This window comes from Stegodyphus dumicola, chromosome 10 (genome assembly GCF_044657685.1).
Source record: "Stegodyphus dumicola isolate Sdum_Otavi_A_Nest chromosome 10, ASM4465768v1".
Classification (NCBI taxonomy): Eukaryota; Metazoa; Arthropoda; class Arachnida; order Araneae; family Eresidae; genus Stegodyphus; species Stegodyphus dumicola.
In genome coordinates, this window is record NC_140777.1 from 131,291,018 (window position 1) to 131,314,346 (window position 23,329).

At 32.4% G+C, this 23,329-nt stretch overlaps 1 protein-coding gene across 1 annotated transcript in view; it reads right to left on the reverse strand.

The window, feature by feature from the left end:
* LOC118195683 (semaphorin-2A-like) overlaps window positions 1–23,329 on the reverse strand; it is a 625,034-nt gene that overhangs the window by 313,024 nt on the left and 288,681 nt on the right. The gene's annotated exons all lie outside the window — the stretch shown is intronic.

Sequence of the window (23,329 nt, forward strand, 5' to 3'; positions counted from 1 at the left end):
ATATCACTATATATATCAAAATTAGATGTAAAACACACTTAAAATCCCTATATATGTCAAAATTAACTGTCCTTTTCAAGGAGTATAAATTTTATGCAATATTATTTAAAATGCATATTAAATCTCAAAATTTATTTACTATACTGGACACAGTCTGAAAGAATTAATTATGAGAATTTCGTAAACTTTTACTATGCCATAAAATTAATAAAATATTACCCAAATATCCACAGTTTATGTAATGTTTTTAAAAATATGATTTTTTAGAGAAATACGCTTTCACTTTCCTTTTGCAATTTCTTCGGAGGAAAGCTTTGCTAAATTATGATCTACTTTAACATTTAATAACAGCTATTTAATATCTTCAATGAAAGTCATAATTACAACTGTTTAAAAATTTCTTTGTGACTTAATTGCATTACGTATAAGCTTCTTTATCTGTTAATTATTCCTTGCCTGAGAGATAACGTTCCATCAGCTTAATTACATCTCGTTAGGATTTCCCTCCATAACAGCAAAGCATTACGAAAGGTTTTTGTGACTTGAATATAATTTACTTGAGATGAGCTACTGTAAATGACACTCAGTTAAATTTGAAATTTAGAAATAACTGAATATTAATTTAATATTTAGCAGTACTTCGAAGGCGAGAATTTTAAGTACGAGTATTTTAATAATTAAAGAATGCTTTAGGACATTGTTTTGAGCAATTCAGTTGAGAAGAAATGAATAAAACTGGATCCAAAATATAAGAGCTTAAGTTCTTAATTATTTAATGAACACGAACACAAGTTCCTAGGATAGGAACAGTCATAACAGGAGGAAAAATTATTTGATTTATTTTTTTAAATTCAGTTTTTTTTTCAGTATCATTCTTATTGATTCGCAGACAAGATATTAATTTTGTTCATGCTTTATTCCAAGTTTTTCTAAAACACGAAAACTTCTCGTTAGTCGTCGTCCTAGTTATATTCCTAAATGAAAAATTGCAGGTTTCACGTAAAAACTATTTATTTCAAGTACTAATAAAATAAAAATGGTTTTTAAAAACTTTCTTCGGGAAAGCGCATTATAATTTTTTTATTATGAAGAGACATCTCGAGCACTTCAAATTTCTTCACAAGGGAAACATAAATTAAAAATAAATAAAACAGAAATTTCAAAGTATTTATTTGGTTATGGCATTCTAACAACTAAATTTATGAATGTTCAGAAAAAATGCTCTATTAGTGTAAAATTAAGTGTCAGTTGTACATGGGAGTGCTATTAATGAAAATATGTGAAAGCATACACAGAATGTTTTCCCTCTTAGTAGTGAATATATTTTCTTTTGATCGGTAATAACGCAACGCTCTGAACAGTCAACAAAATACAAAAACATTACCAATACGAGTAAAGCACCAATCATACATGATTTTCGGAAACATAATTAATAGAATTTTATAATCAGTTAATAGCAGGAGAATAATTCAATTAAAATTAAAGCCCTTAAATTTCCTCTTCTATCAACCACGACTTTTATACTTTCCAACGAAATGCCTGCTTTGAATGATTAGTAAAGACCTTAATAATATACAGCGAACAGTAAGTTATAGATATTACGTCCCCTACTGAGCTTTATAGATAGATTATTACAGAAATATTAAGTTGAAAAAGCGCAAAATCGATATTAACATGCCATGTAGCTAATTTTTAGATAAACAACATAATGAAAAATTTGCACAAAAATGTATATATATAAAATTGGAGCAGCAATAAGTATAACAATCATGTGTACAAGAAAATCAGCTATTTAAAAATTTAATTTCAAAAGTTTCATTATATAAACTTGATTAATTAAAGCAAAGCTACTTTATAGCGAGTTAATATGTAATATATAAGCGCCATAAAACTTTGATAATCAACATAAATTATCTCAGTTTCACGGTAAAAAAGAACGCATTCACATCATTCTATTTTCTCTCGGTGTCAGTAAAATTCTTCCACCAGCCGTAATGTATTCTGGCACAGCAAAAACTAAAATTCACAATTTTTAATATTTAATTAAATATTAATGAGTTGATATATTAGAAAATGCACATAATTTAACGTTCACATGTTTTATACAAATACATTCATTCTTAAGAAAATATGAAACGTATTATATATAATCCTTTCCAACACCTTTTTTTTAAGGAAGCTGAAATTGTTCAATAACTTTCATCGCAAAAAATAATACTTCTGAATAAAATACCTATTATGTTTCCGAAGGAATGTTATAAAATATCAAGAAAACAAACACAAGAGAGGATAGAGTACAACAGACAAGCTGTTTTGTTAGAATTCGTCATGAATTACTATGCTTGAATGACTTTTATGGTGCAGCATTTCTTTACTTATCTAATTTATTCTATAAAATATATAAATAAATAAATAACAATAAATAAATGCGAGGTTTGTGTTTGTTAAATTATGCAAATTTCATTCCAGGATCCATTTTTGCATAACGTAAAACTTCCTTCCTCAATAACACAGAACATCTACGTGTTCAACCATACAGAATCCCTACCTGACGGAAGGACTGGATATAAATCACAAAACAGCCATTTGCGTAGCATGATTAACCACGTCATAAACAACGAGAATGGAAGCATTCATAGACATTAGCATATAAAGTGCATTTTCACGCCCTGAAATGCCCTAACCCCTCCTTGGCACCACCACTACTTCGCCTGAACTGTCATTTCCATCAAAGCGGTTCGTTCAGATTCCTCGCAATTTCCCGATGATCCCTTCGTTTTAAAATCACTAGATATCAAACCTCATTTAAATCTTCGGGCAACATCGTTCCAAGACTGCAACAACATTTAAAAAACGCTTCCGCATCAGCATCGCTTCAACGCAGAGAAAGATGAACGATACGGTTTTAAATAAAATCATTATTCGAGGCGGCGGGAGGGTTGCCTCTTCTCTAACTCCTCCCCAAGGTACAATTACTCGCATTCATGTAAAGAGCTGCTTTAACAGCGCTGTTGAGGTAGCTGAAGCACAGCCTGAAGCGAGGTGAGGAACAGCCGGAAACGTAAACAACCTACACAACTACTCAAAGTACAACAAACACTATCACCTCCAAAGATTGGAGAGGACAGAGTACTTACTTCTTTTATTGATAAAACTCCAGAAAACGTTTGTGCTTCACGAAGGGTAAGAGATTGCTGCTGTTAAGCAAAGAAGGAAAAATGTTTCGCATGAACACCAACGCAGTTAAGTTGGTTAGATTATTCTTTAGCCGCGTAGAAACTTCAATCTGAACACGAAGTAGTAAGAAGAGTTAAGTCGTAACCTCGTTAACTTACTGAATCGTTTTAGCCGAAGAAAGTAAAATCAATTTCTCAGTTCTTAAAACTAATAGTATGATAAATAAATAATAAAACTGCTATATAAAATTGTATTCTTGACTGTGTATTTGATAATGAAGTACGAAAATGATTAAATGTTCATTTTAATTGGCTGTAAAAGGTGGAAAGGAATCTGTCTGATAGGATCAAATATCGAATATAAATAATAACACACTTCAAAAACTTTAATTTGACAATATTTATGCACATGAGGCTTTTATTTGCAAACATGAGAGCAGGTATTCTACATTTTATACCTTACTATCTGAATGTTTCATGTGTTTGACCCTTATGTCCTGGATTCAATAATATATGACTTCATTCAATGCTACCTTATGTTAGCGGTTTTACTAATAAAGCATTTGTTAAAACATATTCAAGTAACGTATTATATTAATACACAAAGGATTTAAATTTGTAAAGACTGAGATCGCAGCACAGATACTTCCATATTTTATAATTTGGTTTGGTTTATTTCATTATGGTAAAGCACACGTGAGCTATTTGTCTAAGGGAAGCAATGCTTTCATGGAGGACATTCTAATGGAAACTGCCTCGCATACACATTACACATGCGGAAGACTACGAAAACGCCCTTGCAGCTGGCCCGTTCGCTCGGATTCGAACGCTGAATCGAACTACTAGTGTTAAAAATCTTTACCGCTCGGCCTCTGGTGGGCTCAATACTTTATGGTTTCTAAAATATTTTTGAATTTACGGTGAGAGTTTGCTATTAATTTCTGCGATGAGTTCAAGTGCATCATTTATTTCAAATACAGTTAACATGTTTCTAATGTGAAACTGTAAAATCGTACACAAATCAAATAAGATTTAAAGTAAAACATAACTAGTAAAACACAAATACGTAAAACTAAGAGGTGATAAAAAGTTTCACCTAAATTCAAATCTCTATAAAACTAAACAGTATATATAGGGATTATAAATTACTTTCCCACAAAATAAATATGAAAAATATTTTAAGACATATTGTTTGCCTTAAGAGAAAAAATTATTTCGGCAGTTCATAATACAACTATTCGATAAAAGTATGAATAATTGCATTCTTACACGCAAAACATTGCAAAGTACGAAATTTTAGCAATATCTTAAGCATGGTCTTGTAACCGGACATCCGATTACAGATACAGTTAAACTGTGATTAACAGCTAAACTTATTTTAGAATTTGTTTAAAGTATATAAAGTTAAAAAAGGAATTACATACACTTACAAAAATAATTAAAAGTAATGAATAACCTTGAGACATACTGAAATACTACACACATATTATATGAGAAAATAGCATGTATAAATAAAATATGAGAATAATTATTCATAAAAAAATTAAAACACTTTCGCGTTCCCGTTCCTAATCTGGAGAAAGAAGTCTCATGACTTCAGCTCAAACAAATAATCCCATTCATTCATACATGAGCAAACTGCGCTGCAATTATTCTCAAATAGTCAGTTTTAACAGACGTGTTTGTTCTTATCATGAAAAGAAAGAAAATCTGTAGAAGTCATTTTCAGGCGGAAAGATCAATCTTCTTTTTTCTGTTCCTCCTTCAGCCATATACACAAAATCACTGTCATCGCTTTTGCAGTAAAACAAAAATCTCCAAAAGATAAAAACCAGATAAAATAAATATAAAGAAAAATATAAAGTATAAAAATGAATTGTGAATAAACTACGAAAGACCATTTCCCATACTCTGATCCTTTGTCCATTGAACTCCGCCTTTCTTTCATATTTATGAAAACAATAGAGATATTTATTGTGACCTTAAGAAGTCTCAGCACATGTTGCAAACCATCACACTCGTCATTTTGCCTTCTCAATCTGTCCTTTAACGGCAGAGGGAGCGCGGAAAATTAAGATGGCAACTCCTTTACCATATACAGCAGACATATATAAACCGTAACTGCGCATTCGAAAGATAAGGAAGAGGCAATTCACCTTGATGCCAACGTCGCTCGGAGAAACTTATCGAAAACGAGAAAATTTACAACAGGGCCTTCCGCAATCTGGCAACAACATTTCGCCCTTCCACTATCGGAAATCGGAAGAGGGGTCGGAGGAAAAGAGACATCAGGCGTTGTATCGATATAAAAACGGAAACAACGGAAACGGAATAATATATAAATAACTCCGGATGGCGCGCGGATACAAACAAAAATCTAGCAAAAAAAAAAAAAAAGGAAAAAAAAGGGCAGCTATAAGAGAGGAAATTTATCCGCATCTTTCCCCGCCGTTTTTATTTATTTATTTAGTTTTATGGCTGAGACTTTGTTTAGGATAACTTATTTACTTCCCAGCAAACTGTTCTCTTATTGGTTAACTTTGAAGGGGAATGCGGGGTATGGTTGACAGCCAAAGAAAAAATAAAACAATCAGATGCCGTGTTTTCGGATTTTTTACGGAACATAAAAATAATTTCTTGTTTTTTGCTTTCTTCCCAGTCTTTGTTCAAATATTTCCTCCGAAAGATTTTGAGTAAAACGGAAACTTCATGCCAAATGACAGGTACGTTACACGGAAAAAAACAATAAATTTAAATTTAATTCCATACATCGTAAGAAATGTATACAAAATTCGGAACGAAATTTTGCTTACACGTTTTCTCTTCCCCATTCCAAACTGAGAAAATAAATGCCTTTAACAAGTTTTATATGTTATCTAGAATAGAGTAAGCATCAGTTATTTTAAAACATATTGTACATAAATTGTTAAAAGTTACGTAAACACACAATCACCAAAAATTAACGTATTGTCATGTGACTGTACAGCAAAAAAATACGTACTACCAAATAATGGCATAACAAAAAATTCTTTTGTTTTGCACAATAGTTGAATATTTATTTTTGGAAAAAAAACAAGAGTGTGACTTCGATCAAATGAAATTCGCCGTCAAACAGACAAACGAAATTTAAATATCTTTTTCATTTCTGTATCTGCGCTTTGTTATGCAAATAGGAATTTCTTTCCCAAATAGCCTTATATTAAAAAAGTTGGAGGAAACATGCAGTAAAATTCAAAGCGATTGTATAAAGGGCAAAAGCTCGTGCCATAAAATGAAAGATAAACCAAAATACATAAAGGAAATAAGGATAAAAAAGCTGCGTCAAAATAAGTTTAATTTTTTAATTCTAATTGGTTTCCAGTAAAATGTTTTCTTTTTTTCCTTTAATGGAAAAAATAATAAAGTTTTCAAACAGCAATAACGTCTAGATAATTTTTTAGACTTCTAACTCTAAATGTACAAAATACGAATGTTTCTACATAGATTAATAAAGCGAATTGTATGGATAAAAATATTTTACAAAGAATAAAACGAATTTTGCTACTTCCGTATCATCATTGTTAAAAAATATTAGTCGGTTAATAAAACTGACATTTTTAGTCGATTTATCATTTCATACATAGCATTAAAATTCTGAAAATGTAAAAATGCACTGGCTGAGAGGATTGGAGAAGGCTCTTATTTACAAATATAATATTTGAGTAAATGTAACATTTATCAGACTTTTTCATAAAATAGTTATTTTTCCACGTGTAGCATTATATAAAATAAATTATTATATAAATTATTTTTCACAAAGACAATAAATGATGAGAAGAACAAAATCAATCAACCAGAGCGATAAATTTATTTTAATTTCTTTTTTCAATGCTAATATTATTTTTAAATAAAACTGGATTTTCATATCAGTGTGTGCATCTCATAATCCAATTCATACCGAACTGTGAGCAAACATACAATCTGAAAGTGTGTGTGCAGGAAAAAGATAAACGCAGCGATGAATAACATTCCAAAATGCGCAGTAAAAAAATCTAGGATCGTACGCAATCTACCAATGGAGAATATAAAAAATTAAAATATAAAGCACTTCGTTAGTTTCGTCAGCAGAAATTTGTATTTCATTATCTATCAGTGTTAAGTTTGGTTTTGGTTTGGTTTATTTGATTATAAAGCACTCGACGGCTATCTGCCTAATAAGAGAGATGCCTTCGTGGAGGACGTTTCGAAGGAAAACTGGCTCGCATACATGTTGCCACGGGACCCACGAAAAGTTTTATACCATGTATACAACGGAACATACATGGTATAATTGGTACCACATACAATATACATAGCTCGTATATGCTATACTACATACATCGCTTGTATACATGGTACCCTGAAAATGCACCATGCATACGAGAGCCATGGTGTAAAACCACGTAACGCCCATGCAGCCAGTCTTTTCGACGGGACTCGAACCCTGGAACGAACTACCCGTGGTCAGGGACAATCCGTCAAAGTTAAGAAACATTAAAATTACACTACTTCTGCTCAAAACATGATATAGTTTTAATATTAGTTAATAAGTTAATAGTTTAATAATTTTAGTTAATTAGTGAAAATTTTAATATAAGTTATTAAGTAAGAGTTTTAATTTATAATAGTGCAGTTTTATTAGATATAGTTATACCTATAATATATTTTTAATTTACAAGCTAATTTATGAAAACTGAAGAAAATATATATTTTCAATTCTGTTTCAAAACCTTCAAAAGACTCGTGATAATTTCTCAGTAATAGATTGGATTGGATTATTAAATTATGGCAAAGCACAAGAGGGCTATCTGCCTAAAGGGAGGGATTCCTTCGTGGAGGACTTTCTAAGGAAAACTGGCTCGTATACACGTTACACATTTGGAAAACCACGAAAACGCCCATGCAGCCAGTCCGTTCGCGGGATTCGAAACTCGGAGCGAACTACAGTGTTCAGCGCCTTTATCGCTCGGCCGCTGGTGGGCTTCTCAGCAATGGATTAATTGCAATATTATATTTTATATTTTAACATTATAAGGTATTTCTCCCGCCTTCCTAGCGTGCCTTCGTGGTATAGTGTTCTGCACACTAGGCCCGTATTCCAGAGGTCCGTGGTTCGATTCCCGGTGAAGGCGTTGCTAATTTTTCATCTCTTCTGCTTCCAATTAACCTAATGTCTCTACAGTGGCGCCCGAACAAAAAGGGTGTTGGATGATGATTCTCCTCACCCAGGATTTGGCGATTGGGTCCCCTAAAAAAACCGTAGCTAATTTTTTATCTCTCTTGCTTCCAAAAAATATCTAATATCTCTACAGTGGCGTCCGAACGAAAATAGGCGTGTTGGATGATGTTTCTCCTTACCCAGGATTTGGCGATTGGGTCCTCTAAAAACCCCAGTTGCCCCTTAAAAGGGGGAGTATATAAGGTATTTCAACCACCTTCCTAGCATGCCTTCGTGGTGTAGTGGGCTGCACATTGCGCCGTTATTCCAGAGGTCCGGGGTTCAATTTCCGGCGAAGGCGTTGCAAATTTTCCATCTTGTTTGCTTCCAAAAAATTCCTTATATCGCTACAACATGTTAAACAGCATTCTGTATTTTAAATGTAACCTTATAAGCTTGCAATAATTTATAAAAAATCAAAGTTTGCGAAAATACTTCACTATAATTTGTAATAAAAAACAATGTAATCTACAATACACTAACTCCTACGAACAATAAATCAAGGCTGAAATTAAAAATTTAATTTTTAAAATAGACAAAGAGGAAAAGAAGAAATACACTTTGACGATCGACAATCCTACGATACACTCATTGGACGGAAATACAACTGCGAATAATTTATATTGGATATATCTTTTCGGATTACACCGACAGTTATTTCATCCTTAAGTAATTTATGCTTTTCCTTTCTCAGCAGTCTGAGGTTATACATAAACCTTTACCGCTCATCTCCAGCTGTGATTTACGAAGATTCATTTCATTACTTTCTTGCATTTGTTCCCTCGAATTCCTTCCAACAAAGACAAAACAGCTTCTGTGTTAGTCTGGATAGAAAGTGATCTGTTAGAGCAATAAATGGAACTTGGGAACATTTCACTGCATATATTAGATTTGCTTAAATATTAAATCTAGTTACAAAGCAAAGAAATAAGCAAGCCAAGAATGCTTTTCTTTGGAATAAATTAAGAGCATTGCAGACAAATCCAAATGCAAAGAGAAATGTTTCAAAAGGTATTAGTACTAAAAAAGCTGAAATCATGAAAACTTAATACAAGCAGATAGAGTTATTCACAGTTTTTACTTAAATACTGAAATAAGAATTTGTAATGCAATGTAACAGTTTACCAGCTATTACCAAAAAAAAATTACGCAGAAATTATTTATAGATGATAACTTTGTTATTTTTTTAAAAAAACCATTATTGCACCTTTACGTAAGTCATGACTATTTTATTTGTGGATCCAATAGAAAATGAAAGTCAAACGTAGCCAATTAAAGGCAGATGACTGTTTCTCTTGGATAGCAAAGCTCAAGAAAGATTTCTGAACCTTCTGGTTAGCAAAACTAATGAAGGAATTTATCGATTATGTACTGAGGCATTCGTTTCCAATATCTTACAAAATAGGCTGATGGGTACCTATGACTTAATTTGAGAAAGAAGTGCAAACTGCAAATTTATTTCTTTAAAATTATAGAAATTTCACAAAATTGGAAGAAATTAAAAACAATTACGTATTTTTTAACTGCTCTTACAAGTCGTCCACAAAATGGTAAGAATATGTGAAACTCTGACAGCTCCTTCTCTCATACGTGTACTTACATTCATGGGCCTAGAGTGATGTTGTATGCAAATTAAAAACGAAGGGAGAAAATGCTTTACAAGGCTAGATGATCAATATCACATTAAGAACTGCTAGTAAGCAAGGATACTACTTGTTTTTCTCTTTATATTGCAACCTGATATATTTGTGAAATTTCTTGCAAAGTTTCTGTAACCTTCCTCTAAAATTTTCTTTTCACGTTTATAATGTATTGTAGTTTCTAATGCTCCTGTATGTGAGAGATGCTCCATCGGATCAATAATCAGAGTTGTATGAGTGTATCGTAAGCCAAGGCCTTAGGTACTTCGAGGGCACAGTTCGGCTTTTGTCTAATTCCGTCCAAATTTTGACAAAGTATCCTTAGGGAACGAAGATGAATGTCTCCTACCTTTTTTTCCTTAAGACAACATCTCAAAAGGGCTTACGGATCACCAGTATTTTCGGTGCTTTATGCTACAAAGACAACATACACTGAAAAATATTCATTGTTTCAAAGCTGGGTCCAACTCTACCGCAGCCGGCTCTCCTCTTCGACAGCAAGAAGCTCGTTTGTAATGTCTGCGCTTGTAACTTACTGTCATCCACTTCATAGAGTACTGATGTTCAGTGTGAGATGTGTAACCGCCACAAGACAGGCATGCTCATTTTGGTTTTCTAGGAAAAAGGCAATTCAGTATATGCTATACTAATAAACTTTCTCTCATTTAAAATGCTATGACATCTATCTTATTTAACACGTTGACTGCCACGCGAGTTTGTAAGAAAATCTTCAGGCCTCCAGCGCTGCTATACCATGTGTCAATTGTTTACGATCGTAGGAGTTTAGGACGTTTAGAACGAAATATTTTGGGACATTCATTTAGTTTAAAATCTTTCCTCAATAACGAAGAGCGTAAAATTCGAAAATTATTGTTTCTTTTCCAAATATCATTTCGATAGTGACAAATGGTAGAAATATTTTTGTGTTAAAATTATTGCCTTAACGTTTTTGCAATGTCTAAAAGAAAGTAATTTTTAAGTTAATCATATAGCAATGAAGAAGGAATGTGAGGTTTAGAAAAATCTGAATAGTAGCGATGAGAAACAGTCAAGAATTTTCAGAAAGATAACTATAGACAAACTAATATCTCCAGATTCTAGTTCGAATAGTGATAATTATATGTCGTGTAGATACAACTGATCATATTTTACAAAAATTGGTTGTTTAGGAAGAAAGAGAAGTTGATACCGAAGAAACTACAATTCAGTTTAATGAACGAAAGGAATTTAATTGTCGGTAACAATCATTTTCGTTTATTTCTTTCAACAACGAATAAGCAGTCGCCCAGACGGTAAAGTGGTTAGTGACTCTAACTGTCACACCAAAAGGCCCGGGTTCGATTCGAGGGGAAGACATACATGTAAATTACCTGCTCCTTCAGAGGAGACAACGGAAGCTCACCATTTACGTGCCTCTATTATAAAGTGACCACCGCTTCAAGCCTTAGTATTGGCCAACGCCTATAAACGACTAGAGTTCACCATTGATAGAGAGGGAAAAAAACAATCACTTTTTTCAAATACCTACTTTACCTCGTAAGTATTCAAAGAACTGTCACCCGGATGACACGACCTGAACGGAAGTTTTGCTGTCACCCGAATGCCAGAGTGTTAAATAAAAAATTTTAAATCATTCACAGAAAAAAATACAAATATATGTTAAAAAATGAGGGAAAAACACCACACGTGATTGTCAAATAATTATTTATAAGATAAATAGATCTGAAATGTGACCGCCAAACACTGGATTTAGTTTAACAGCTTTGACTTTCATGAACTCCGAAACAAATGGAGGCGTTTACAAATGATACCATTAATTAAAGCACCTATACCTCACGCATAAATTTTACGCTTGAGTTACGAGGAAACGTGACAAATATTCATATCCGGGATGAGATGACAGATCTGCGGATGTTAATGGTGACGAAAGCATATCCTGTTTCTAAAATTTAGGTATTAGGATAAATGACAGCGAATCCTAGGCAAAATACCTTATCTAAACCAAAACTGCAGTTACAGATATTAAAAGCTCTGAAGTTTGCAAGCCTTACACGCACAAACACACACACATATATATATTCGTGCACAAATATATGCACATTTATTTTTACGATTATGACTTTTTGAAATAAAGTGGCACTACCTGTCAAATAAATGTCTAAATACATGAAAGCTTAATACAAAGTAATTTAGCTTCAGAACAGATTAAATATAGAAATGTTAGAGAAAGGATTATGTGTTATTTGTTGCACAAATTTCTTTTGCACATCTCTAAACAAAAATGTCACATTTTTGCTCTCGATATACAACATCTGCTGTGCACGCATATAAAAACTCCAAGTCAACATTGAAGATGGAATGAAAATGATAGAGTTAAAATTTATTAAAAAATATCAACATAGAGTCATTAGGTTTTTCGATGATGAAGCCGTGAAAAAACATGCAATGCTTTCGTCGGGATTTGAACTCCGGACCTCCGGAACAAGCGTCGAGTGTGTTTCCAGTTACACCACGAAGGCATACGGAAAGGAGGGAGAAAAATACTTTATAACAGTAATTTAAAAGTCAATATCAACAAACTGTCGATTTTTCGAATGCTCCAGAAATTTCAGCGATTTAGCCAGTACCTATTGAACTGCTATTTAAGTCAGGTTACAAGCAAACATTTACCTTGCTTTTCATCATTAATTGACTATTTTTCATCTTTCTGTGTTAACTAAAATGGACATCGAATATTCATATATATATATATATAATGCGCTATTGGTATTAACTTAATTGGAGTTTTGAGCTGCGTTTCCCTTCATAAATGGATTGATCCCTTGATAAAGTTATTTACCATTTGTTGCAAGTTTTTGTGCATATGTATTTTTGTAATATGTTTCATTTTTACAACAGTCTTTGTATAATTCTTAGAGTGTTTAAATTTATTAATTTTTTCTAGCTCCTTTTTGATTTTTAAGTCGTCTCGGCTTGTAATTTTAACCTTTAGCTTTTATGAGTTTGCTTTTATTATTTTGTTATTGTTTCTAGATTTTGAATGACTTTACCTTTTTTGCTAAGGCACTATAGAGTCAGATGAATTTTTTAGCATAAACCTTTAAATGTCCCTCTTTCTTCTAAAGTTTTTTAAAAATTTTGCAGCTGAATGCGCAAAACTCTTGACCATTAATGTCTCTCTAATTCATGTTGTCTTGCTACTTTTATATATACTATATATAATCATAAGTAAATTATTTCATAAAAATAAATAGTAACGTTAAATTAAATTTAAATTCTCTTGCGCCATTGCTGCAAGGAATTAAATTTGACTATAGCAAACATTCTTTATTCGTATAAATTTAAAGTTAATAAAAATTTTAATTTTAAATTATGAAATTTTAATTGCATACAAATAAATGATAATTGCTGCGAACTAATTTACAATATCATTTAAATTCTGAGAGCATATGTAAATTAAATGCAAGTAACTAAAACCATGAAAAAATATATAATATTCCAAAAAATTAATACTAAAAAGTTTTCTTTAAAATTTCGAAGACTAAATTAATTTGCATTAGTGAATAATTGTTGAGCAGGCAGGAGACATATCTCCAAGCCTAACTCTTCAATTATTCAATTTGTGTTTCGTCATCCATATAGGCATGACTATAGTCAGCTTCTCCTATTAAATTATTAAAGAAAAGTAATTATTAAAAAAAGTAAGAAGCAAATTGTTTTAAATATAATCTGCTATATATCAAATGACAAAAAATACCACAACCGGATAATTCCGATCACGGCACTCGGGTGGTATACATTAATATAAAATGCCATATTTATTTTATTATTTAATAATTAGTGACTTACAAGGTGATGAAAAGCTGACTCAGAGGGTGATGTAAATCTCATAGTGGCTTAGTCATACAGCACAAAATGCGAATGTTCACACCTACGAGACAGGGCATAAGCCATAGCCAATTAGAAAAGTTACATTTGCGCATGTGTCTACAACTTTCCCGCTCATATTTCGTGCGTTCGCTCTGATTCCTCGACTCTGATACAAAGTCGGCATACAGTTGGAAATTTCGAATTTTATGCCAAAGCCCCTAAACTAGTTTTTGTGGCTTAGCAAGGTCTGGTTACCTAGCAACGAAATCGGCTTAAATCAGTTTTTATTATCGGCTTAAACCATTTATACCCTCGTCTGAACGGAGCCGAATAGTTTTTTCTCCTCACAAAGATTTTTCGCAAGAAAGGGAAGGAAACCAATAATATTAATTAAGCCTGCATATTTCATTTTGGAACATATCGCAGTAACAGACTTCTTTGACCACTGTAAAAAGATCAGACGACTTTAACATGGAAACTGTTGTAATCTGTAAGTAAATATATTCGACAACATTTAAAGATAAATATTTTACTATAACTATAGAATACTAAAAGTTACAGTATATTTCCGAATATAGGCCAGTTCGTTTAACAGCCAAGTGCTAAGATTTTGCCGCAAAAATTAAGCAAAGCTGGAAACTCGTATCTAAATAGTATTTTAAATTAACCAACAAATCAAGCTATTAATTGCCAAAAATTCGAATAAGTGGTCGTTCAACTTTGTTGTTCCTATCATACGGCCTGAATGGGAGCTCCAGTTTATAATGTGTTCGAAAAAAAGGCGAGAAAAAATTCTCCGTCTGTTCAAAAAACGTTGCTTCAGCAATGCTATGGACGGAATCGAAGATAATATTAGCTACGAGGTGAACGACAGTGATGTTAAGAGTAAACCAGAAGATATTCATTAGGATTTTGTCTGTAGCTGAAAGTTTGGAAGAACTGATAAAAAATCCAAATCAGATATGGATATTGAGAAACTGATAACTTCAAATTAGGATTAAAGAATTCAAATTATTATTATTATCTTTTTTTGGTTACTTATTAGTTTTATTTTTTGATTGAATTATTTGAAAATAATTTGGAACTCATATATAAGCCAGCTTCCAAACTTCAGTAGCAAAAACTTTGCAAAAAATTATATATACGATATTATTATAATAATAATTATATATACGTATACGAGGATATATACAATAATCAAATTTGAAATCAGTGTTTTCCATACGCGCTGAAATTTAAAGACGGGTTTTGATACAAAAATAAATAAATAAATAAATAAAATTAATTTGAACTGATTGTTACTGATTATACAGAACTTCTAGAGACATTAGGTATTTTTTTAAAGCAAGAGATATGAAAAATGAGCAATGCCCTCGCCGGGAATCGAAACACGGACCTCTGGAATACGCGCCAAGCGTGCTGACCACTACACTACGAAGGCATGCTAAAATACCTTATAAACTTTTACCAATTATACAGAAATAAGACCACTGAGCAATTGTTACTGTACTCGAAAAAGCATTTAATCTTCAAATGTCAACATTATATATTATTCACATGTTTATTTTCTTCCAGAAACATACACTATTATTATAAGTAAAAGTCCTTTAAGTATTAAAAGATTTGCTTACAGTATTTCAAAATTAATGCCTTGCATTTACACGTTAATTATGAAAATGTTACTCAAACAGATTTAATTTCAGCTTTTAACAGATTCCAAGAACTTAATAAATAGATCAAAGTGAGTTCTGTTTCCACGCAATTTCGCCGTTCATATACTAGTTCACTTTATTTAAAGCTATACTTTAATTTAAACATCAAAGAGAGCGCCATGGAAGTTGGAAGAACTCTTCACTTTAAACATTTATCATTTAGCTTATTCTTAAGAATAGTTGAAACCAACTGTATTTAACGAAATGAACTAACTTAACTACTTGAGTAATGTCAGCGAATTAAGTACTCGCTTTCCTGATTTATTTCAGTCTCTGCCGCATAAATTTTCCTCGTATTTCTAACTAATTTACATCTAAGACGTGAACAATGTATAATAAAAAGGCGGGTAACATGATAATCTCTCAGTGTATCTCTAACGGTATATTTTCGTTGATAATATAAGTGAACGGGAAGAATTAAATCTTATTTTAAATTACTGCATACAGAGTAAAAATACTGTCAAAAGAATCGAGATTTAACTTATTACAGCTACGCTTTATGATATTCAGGAAGGCTGAAACTTTATTCTCAACTGCTAGGAAAAACCTTAATCACGTGAATTACACTAAAGTAACCGAAAAATTAGTCACTAACTTGATATTTCTTCCAATAATCGATATCTTAATGCACAAATGAAATGATTAGGAAAGCATATTAAAGCGACACGACTCTCACAATAAATAATGATACCGACTTTTCACGATAAATAATGATGGGGAGGTGACGCCATCTACCGGTAATAATCGAAAGCATCGCCATTAATGTTGGCAAGCATCGAACTGAGATCCTTTCGATTCGACGTTCGTAGGCAAATATTACGTAAGCCATTAGAGTAAAAGCAGATCATATTATCAACATAACTATCGAGTACATTTCAAAAAAAGGCCCAGATATATGTGAGGAAAAAAACTTTTATGAATACGTTTTTGCCTTCATGTACGCACCCATCAAAAGTAGCAAATGTATGTCTAAAATAACGATAAAATTTTTGCAAGCAAACAAGATCCATATTAAATTCTACGCCAGTAACGTGGTATGTCATGCACACGCACAGGTGGTTATTTATATTATTTAATGTTCGTATTTGGATATTTTAATATACAGGCTTTATTTCAGATTTTAGTAGCATTCTTTTTTCATATTTGTTGTTTCGTCTTGAGTTCCAGTTAAAATAAATTTACCAAATATTTCTATTTACTAGAAAGTAGGGGGTTAAATGTCATTCTGGATGTCTAAGGCGGATTTATCATCCTCCCAAACCTCGATTTCGTTTCCACGCTTAATTTATGCGCAGAGGCATTTGAGAAATTTATACAATGAAAACATTCTTCAAACGGCAGACTTTTATTAATAATTTTGACAGCTTGCTAGCTCATACTATACTAAATATTTTATACAAAAAGTGTAGATACAGAAATATAACTAGTTAATTAATTTTAGCGCTGCATTTCCTAGCTTTTTCTTCTGTTTTAGTATTTTACATATTTTAATGTTAATGATTATTTGTATTGCCTTGAATAGAACATATATTTTTTTATTTTATAAATTTATTTATTTATTTATTTGCATTCTTTTTTTAGGTTTTTCTGCTTTTTCAAGAAGTTTTTCGTTTTCTTGGAATTAAAAGTTTAGTTCCGCATAATCGGGGACCGCCCAATTTTCGAATTTTTTTTTTAAATGACTATTAGGTTTAAAGTATATTTGTATTGCACTCTATATTTACATTTGATTTTGAATTTCAGATTTGCATATAATGTTTTTAGACCATTCCTCCCCGAATGTTCATTATACATTATGTAGATTTTTTTTTTTTTTTTTTTCAAAGTCCAAAGGGGCTTTGTCCATGAAGAACTATTGTTTTCGTTTTGCGATTTTGTGTTGAATCACTATAAATATCCGTTTCACTTTTCAAGCTGTTGCCACCAAATGTAAGATTCCTGCATTACATTTGAAGAAATTAAATAATGAAAAATCTTCATAAATGTATGTATATTTCTCGCATTATGATGAAACAACGGTACATAGAGCCATCAAATTTTGAATGACGTAATCCTCCTACGAATATGGGCATGTGGAAGATCAAATTTGAAATTTGTTTTATGATCGATTTCATATTTTGTAAAACTTTAACGAATATTTGAGTAACAAACTCAACGATTTAAAAGCGAGCAATGGCAACACTCTACGGGGGAGGGAAACATTTTTATCTCCAGCGCGCGGAACTGTGTATCGGAAATCCTAAAGATAGGCTCATTTTAAAATTATTTTGCGACATTGCTATTGAACTGAATTTTATAGTTTAAGTGCACAGAACGTGATAAACGTGATATTTAATAAATAAAGGTAACACACAAAACGTTAAAAAAGCCCCTTTGGAAGTAATTTTAAAATCTGAAACCTTTTAAGATTTTTTTTTTTTTTTTTTTGTGTGTGTGTGTGTGTGTTTTGAAGGTGTGCAGGGAAAATCCTGGTACATTTGAGATTCACTTTTTTTATTTTGTATGAATTTTAATGCAATGAACTTTTTTTTCTTTTTTTCGGTTTTTGATTTCGATCTCAAATGAATCAGGAGAACGAACCACATTTTCGAAGCATATTAATCAACTTTTATGAAGCTTTTTCTGATGAATTCTGAATTAGAGTTTCAGTAAAAGGAGATTAGTTTTTATATATCTATTGTCTTGTAATTTTTTCCCTTTTACATTTTTTGTTTTCGAATTTGTACTACTTTAATTCTTTTTAATTAAATCTTATTAATTTTAAATTGTTTAGATATTGTGTTAAACCTCCTATACAAGAATGCAATTATTAATATTGTTGAGTAATTGCCTTGTTTTGATTCCAATTTACTTTTACTATAGATACTTAAAGTTTCTATATTTTAGATTACATATATAAAGTTTCCTTTAGATAAACTCTCAGAATAAATCAATGGAGGTCCTATTGCCTGAAGTGACGAATTGTGTTCCAAGAAATTCTTCTTTATTTACTAACATTTGAAATAACTAATATTTTTCATGGTTTTGCGAGGAATCTGAACTCACTTTTCTTAAACATTGCATTACAATAAGTAGAATTACTTAAAGCGAGCGTCATGCAACTGAGATCTCTAGTTGCAATACATATGCTTCCTTTCCCAACGGTGACTTCTGTTTCTTATTATTTGAAGAGCACATGCTTTCCTCACGGGGAATTTCAGACTCATATTTCTGAGCAATTTCTATAACTGTAATTCCTTTTCGTACGGGATATATGATAATTTCAGCATTAAATGTTATATAGCAAAGAAAAGAGAATGCTACTTTGCTACTTATAATGCAATGAGACTTTCAACATTTAAAAAAGGGAAATGCGAAAATTAATTTAGAATTATTTCGATTAAAAAGCCTTTGCGATATATGTATACTATTATTACACTTTACAGACTTTTCATAACACAACAAAATAATATGCATAAATAACAAAGAGTACTGGTTCACAAAATAACATGGTAGGCTATTAAAATATGTCAAAACACGCTATCTGCCTAAAAGGTATTGGTGTATTTAATTATGTGCTTTGCCATAATTAAATGGGAGGGATGCCTTTGTGGAGGACTTCCTAAGGTAAACTGGCTCGTATACACGTTACACGTGGGGAAAACCACGAAAACACCCACGCAGCCAGCCCGTTCGCGGGATTCGAACCTCGGACCGAACTACCAGTGTTCAGCGACTTTACCGCTCGGCCGCTGGTGGGCTCTGCCTGAAGGGAGAGATGTCTTGGTAGAGGAATTTCTAAGGGAAATGTCTCGCTTCCCGAAGGCAACAATACAGCTAGCCCATTGGCGTGGAATCGAACACAGGTCGAACACCTAATATTCAACGGCCTTAAGCACTTCACCACTAGATGAGCCCCAAGAGGAGGCGATACTGCTTTCTTTAAATTTCTTCTGAAGATTCTACTTATAGGCGCGGCCTAACATTTTAGAAAACTTTTATGAAAAATCTGGAAGTTCATCCGTTAATTTTTATACTCAAACACAACACATTTTATTTAGTTTTATTAAAAGATATGTTGTTTCGATAATTTTATTTTATTTGCAACTTATTTTTAGACTCATTTTATTTTATTTATTTATTGTAAAGTATCTTCAACAAATCAAGCTCATATTTAATTGATTCAATTTTAATTTCATATTACGATACTTTCAGAATTGCAGAGTTATTTTATATGGGAGGGAGTCTGAAATTAGTAACTTCAAGGTATTCCAATTTTATAAATAGTATCAATTTTCAAGTTTCCTTCTGCACTATAAAATATTTACATAAGTGTACCTTTAAATTGAATCTTTATCGAGTTTTAACAGAAATAAAATTTGAAACTGTTCTACGCCAGCTTATTCATTAATGTCTATTTTAAGTGTACTACATGAAGGCAACAGTCTTGGTTAGTATTGATACATCAAAAAAAAAGTTTACCATGGAGCAAAAAAAAAAAAAAAAAAAAAAAAAAAAAAAAAAAAAAAAAAAAAATCAATCAAATGAAATCGGAAGAAAGAAAGATTCAGCAATGCAACCCTAATATATAAATATATAAAGAAAACGTACAAGGAGGCCACCGAAATCACTTGCGCCATATAGCATTACTAAAAAGATCGATGAACAAAATGCGGTAGCGGGAAAGGTAGGCATAGTGAAATACACAAATGAAATAAATAAGTAAAAACGAAAGGCGTAATTTCAAATTACCGATGCAAATTGGAAAGTAGAGGGGTTGGCGGCGAAGGCCTCGGAATTCTAAAGACGCAACGAGGCTCACTTTTACTTTTGCAAGAATACAAGTATGTGTCGACCCCTTCTCTCTCCACCTCAAGAAGGAATTAGTGTGGCGGTACATGTTAAGCTAATTTGAATCTCTCTCTTTGCACTGAGAATACGCAAAAAGGTACCAGAATATGCCTTCAAACTCCGAAACTGACGATCGCGTGCGAAAATATGGCCATGAGGTCCTTTTTGCTCAGACACGAAAGTTACATGCTATACGTGTAATAAAACAGACAGTATTTCTAATACACGCAGGATGATTTATGTTCTGAGACTAAAGTGTGTTTGAAGATATAGTTATGAAAGTGATACGTTAGGTGAGAACTAAATTACATGAAGATTTATTTGATACTGACTTTTTAAATACTTAAAAAGAAGTTTAGATGCTGACTTCACAACTATTATTGAAGATTGTAAGTTATACGAGTTTTAAGTTTTTTGTATGAATATTCAACAGCTATTAGTTGGGAAATAAAAGAGTTAAGGGAGATTTGTTACAAGCGTTATTATTTTTAGGATAGAAAACGCCAACAGACAAATTCAGATGGAAAATTAATGGACTTTTAAAAATTAAAGATAGCACTTTGCCTTACATGCCTTTTATCCTATATGTATAAAGAGAAAGAGTGATAGAAAGGTAGATATAATAATTTTTCGAAACGAATGTGCCCTTAATTTTAAGTAAGAACCATTTCCCACACGTGTCCTGGCGTGCTTGTATGGTAGATATTATAATGAACAAATGGACGGAGCTCCTCATTTTCGACAAAGCCTCACTTAACAGAGATCGTTAACTGTGATAAAGTTATCCCCCCCCCCAACATGCCTATTTTTCTGTGTGCCGTTGGTCCCAACTTTGTTTTCATAAATCATAATTTACGGCCACACAAGACTCAAGACTCATGCTGTTGTGGAGATTTGGGGAAATGAAGATATCCACAGAATGGGTTGGAAAGCGAATTCCTCTGATTTAAATCACATTGAACACATGTGATATACTTTAGAGAGACGCCTGGTGACACGATCTTACCCTTCGGAGAACAACTGACAATTCCGACAGATGCTTCTTAAAGAATGGGATGCTTCTTAAAGAATGATACTCAAAACCAGAATGTCTTGGGGGTAACCAAGGTATTCTGGTTTTGAATATCATGCAAGTACTGTTTCTGAAAAAGAAAGAGAGCAAACGCCAAGACAAATTCTTAGAACTAAACATTAACGTTGGGCGTCACTTTGTGAGGGATGTCGTTTTTTATAGGTTCATAAAAGAGTCACGCATACTGTAACAAGTATTTATTAATAGGTTTTTAAGTTACACGCGAGCATTACATTTAACTTAAAGAAAATTACAAAGCAAGAGTCTGATATAACCTATCACTATAGCATTTATTTAAAACCTTCTCTAGCTACTTACCAGAGGGCACCCCTGTTGTCACAGTTAGTCCAACAGTTCATGTTAAAGGATTGGTTACACTTGTAAATTTGAGGTTCTTTCGATTTTTGTTCTTTATCTTGTCCGACAGTTTTTTTTTTTTTTTTTTTTTTTTTTTTTTTTTTTTTTAGTTCAAAGTGATTTGAGTAACGACGGACTATTACTTTCGTTTTGGGATTTTGCGTCGGACTCCTATAAATGTCGGTTCACTTTTCAATCTGTTGCCACAAAATGTTACGAATCCTGCATTATATTTGAAGAAATTAAATAACGAAAAATCTACATAAATGTATGTATATTTCTCGCATTGTGATAAACCAACGGTACCTAGAGCCATACAATTTTGAATGACGTAATCCTACTGCGAATATGGGCATCTGAAATCCCAAATTTGGAATTTGTTTTATTATCGATTAAATATTTTGTAAAACTTTAACGAATTTTTGAGTAACAAACTCAACGATTTGAAAGCGAGGCACGGCAACACTCTACGGGGGAAAAAACATTTTTATCTCCAGCGCGTCGAACTGTGTATCGGAAATTCTAAAGATAGGCTCATTTTAAAATTATTTTGCGACACTGCTATTGAACTGAATTTTATGGTTTAAATGCAAAGAACATGATATTTAATAAATAAAGGTAACACACAAAACGTTAAAAAAAGGTACCTTTAGACGTAATTTAAAATCTGAAACATTTCAGTTTTTTTTTTTTTTTTTTTTTCCCCCTATTCTGTCAACAAAGCCTTTTTTCATTCGTTCCGCACTTTATGCGTCCTATTCAGTTTTTGCTACTACACTTTTCTCCTCTTTATTGTACCTCTGTGGTATGATTTTCATGTCTCCCACGTGAGGTTCTGATGAGTTACGGATAAAGTCTGAAAAGTTGCTTAAGTTTTGCACACTAGTGTATTTACACACATTATAAAAGTTCTGTTGCGATCAGAAACTGTGTAAGGTTTATCTTAAGTTTTAACAGTTATATTTAGTTAAAGCTACTTTCCTGTCCTGCCTAATTTCAGCTTACAGTTTCTTACCAGGATGAATTTTTAGAATCGCGGTTAATGCAAATGAGTAAGAGTGGTATTTAAGTCGAAGTTCCACTGACTTTGCTAGAGAGCCAGAGATTCTGACTAGCGCGTATTTGCCTTTTGGCTACACTCTCTGTAAGCTATTACTACGCTCGACCGTATCTCAGGCCCTTGTTAGCTTCGCCAGCTTAGCTGATATTTAGGGACCAACTACTTAGAAATCTTGATAGCTTCAGCTATATCTTTTTAGTTAAGTTTTATTTCTTATTACTTGAGTTCAAGCCAAGTAGAGGCTTTACTGTACACTCTAAGAAAGGAGTCAATTCTTCAAATCTTATTTTGAGAAATAAAGGGTCACTAACCCTTCCTGAGTTACTGAACTAAAGCGATTATTCGCTGAACTTTTCACGAGGTTCCTACACATTTA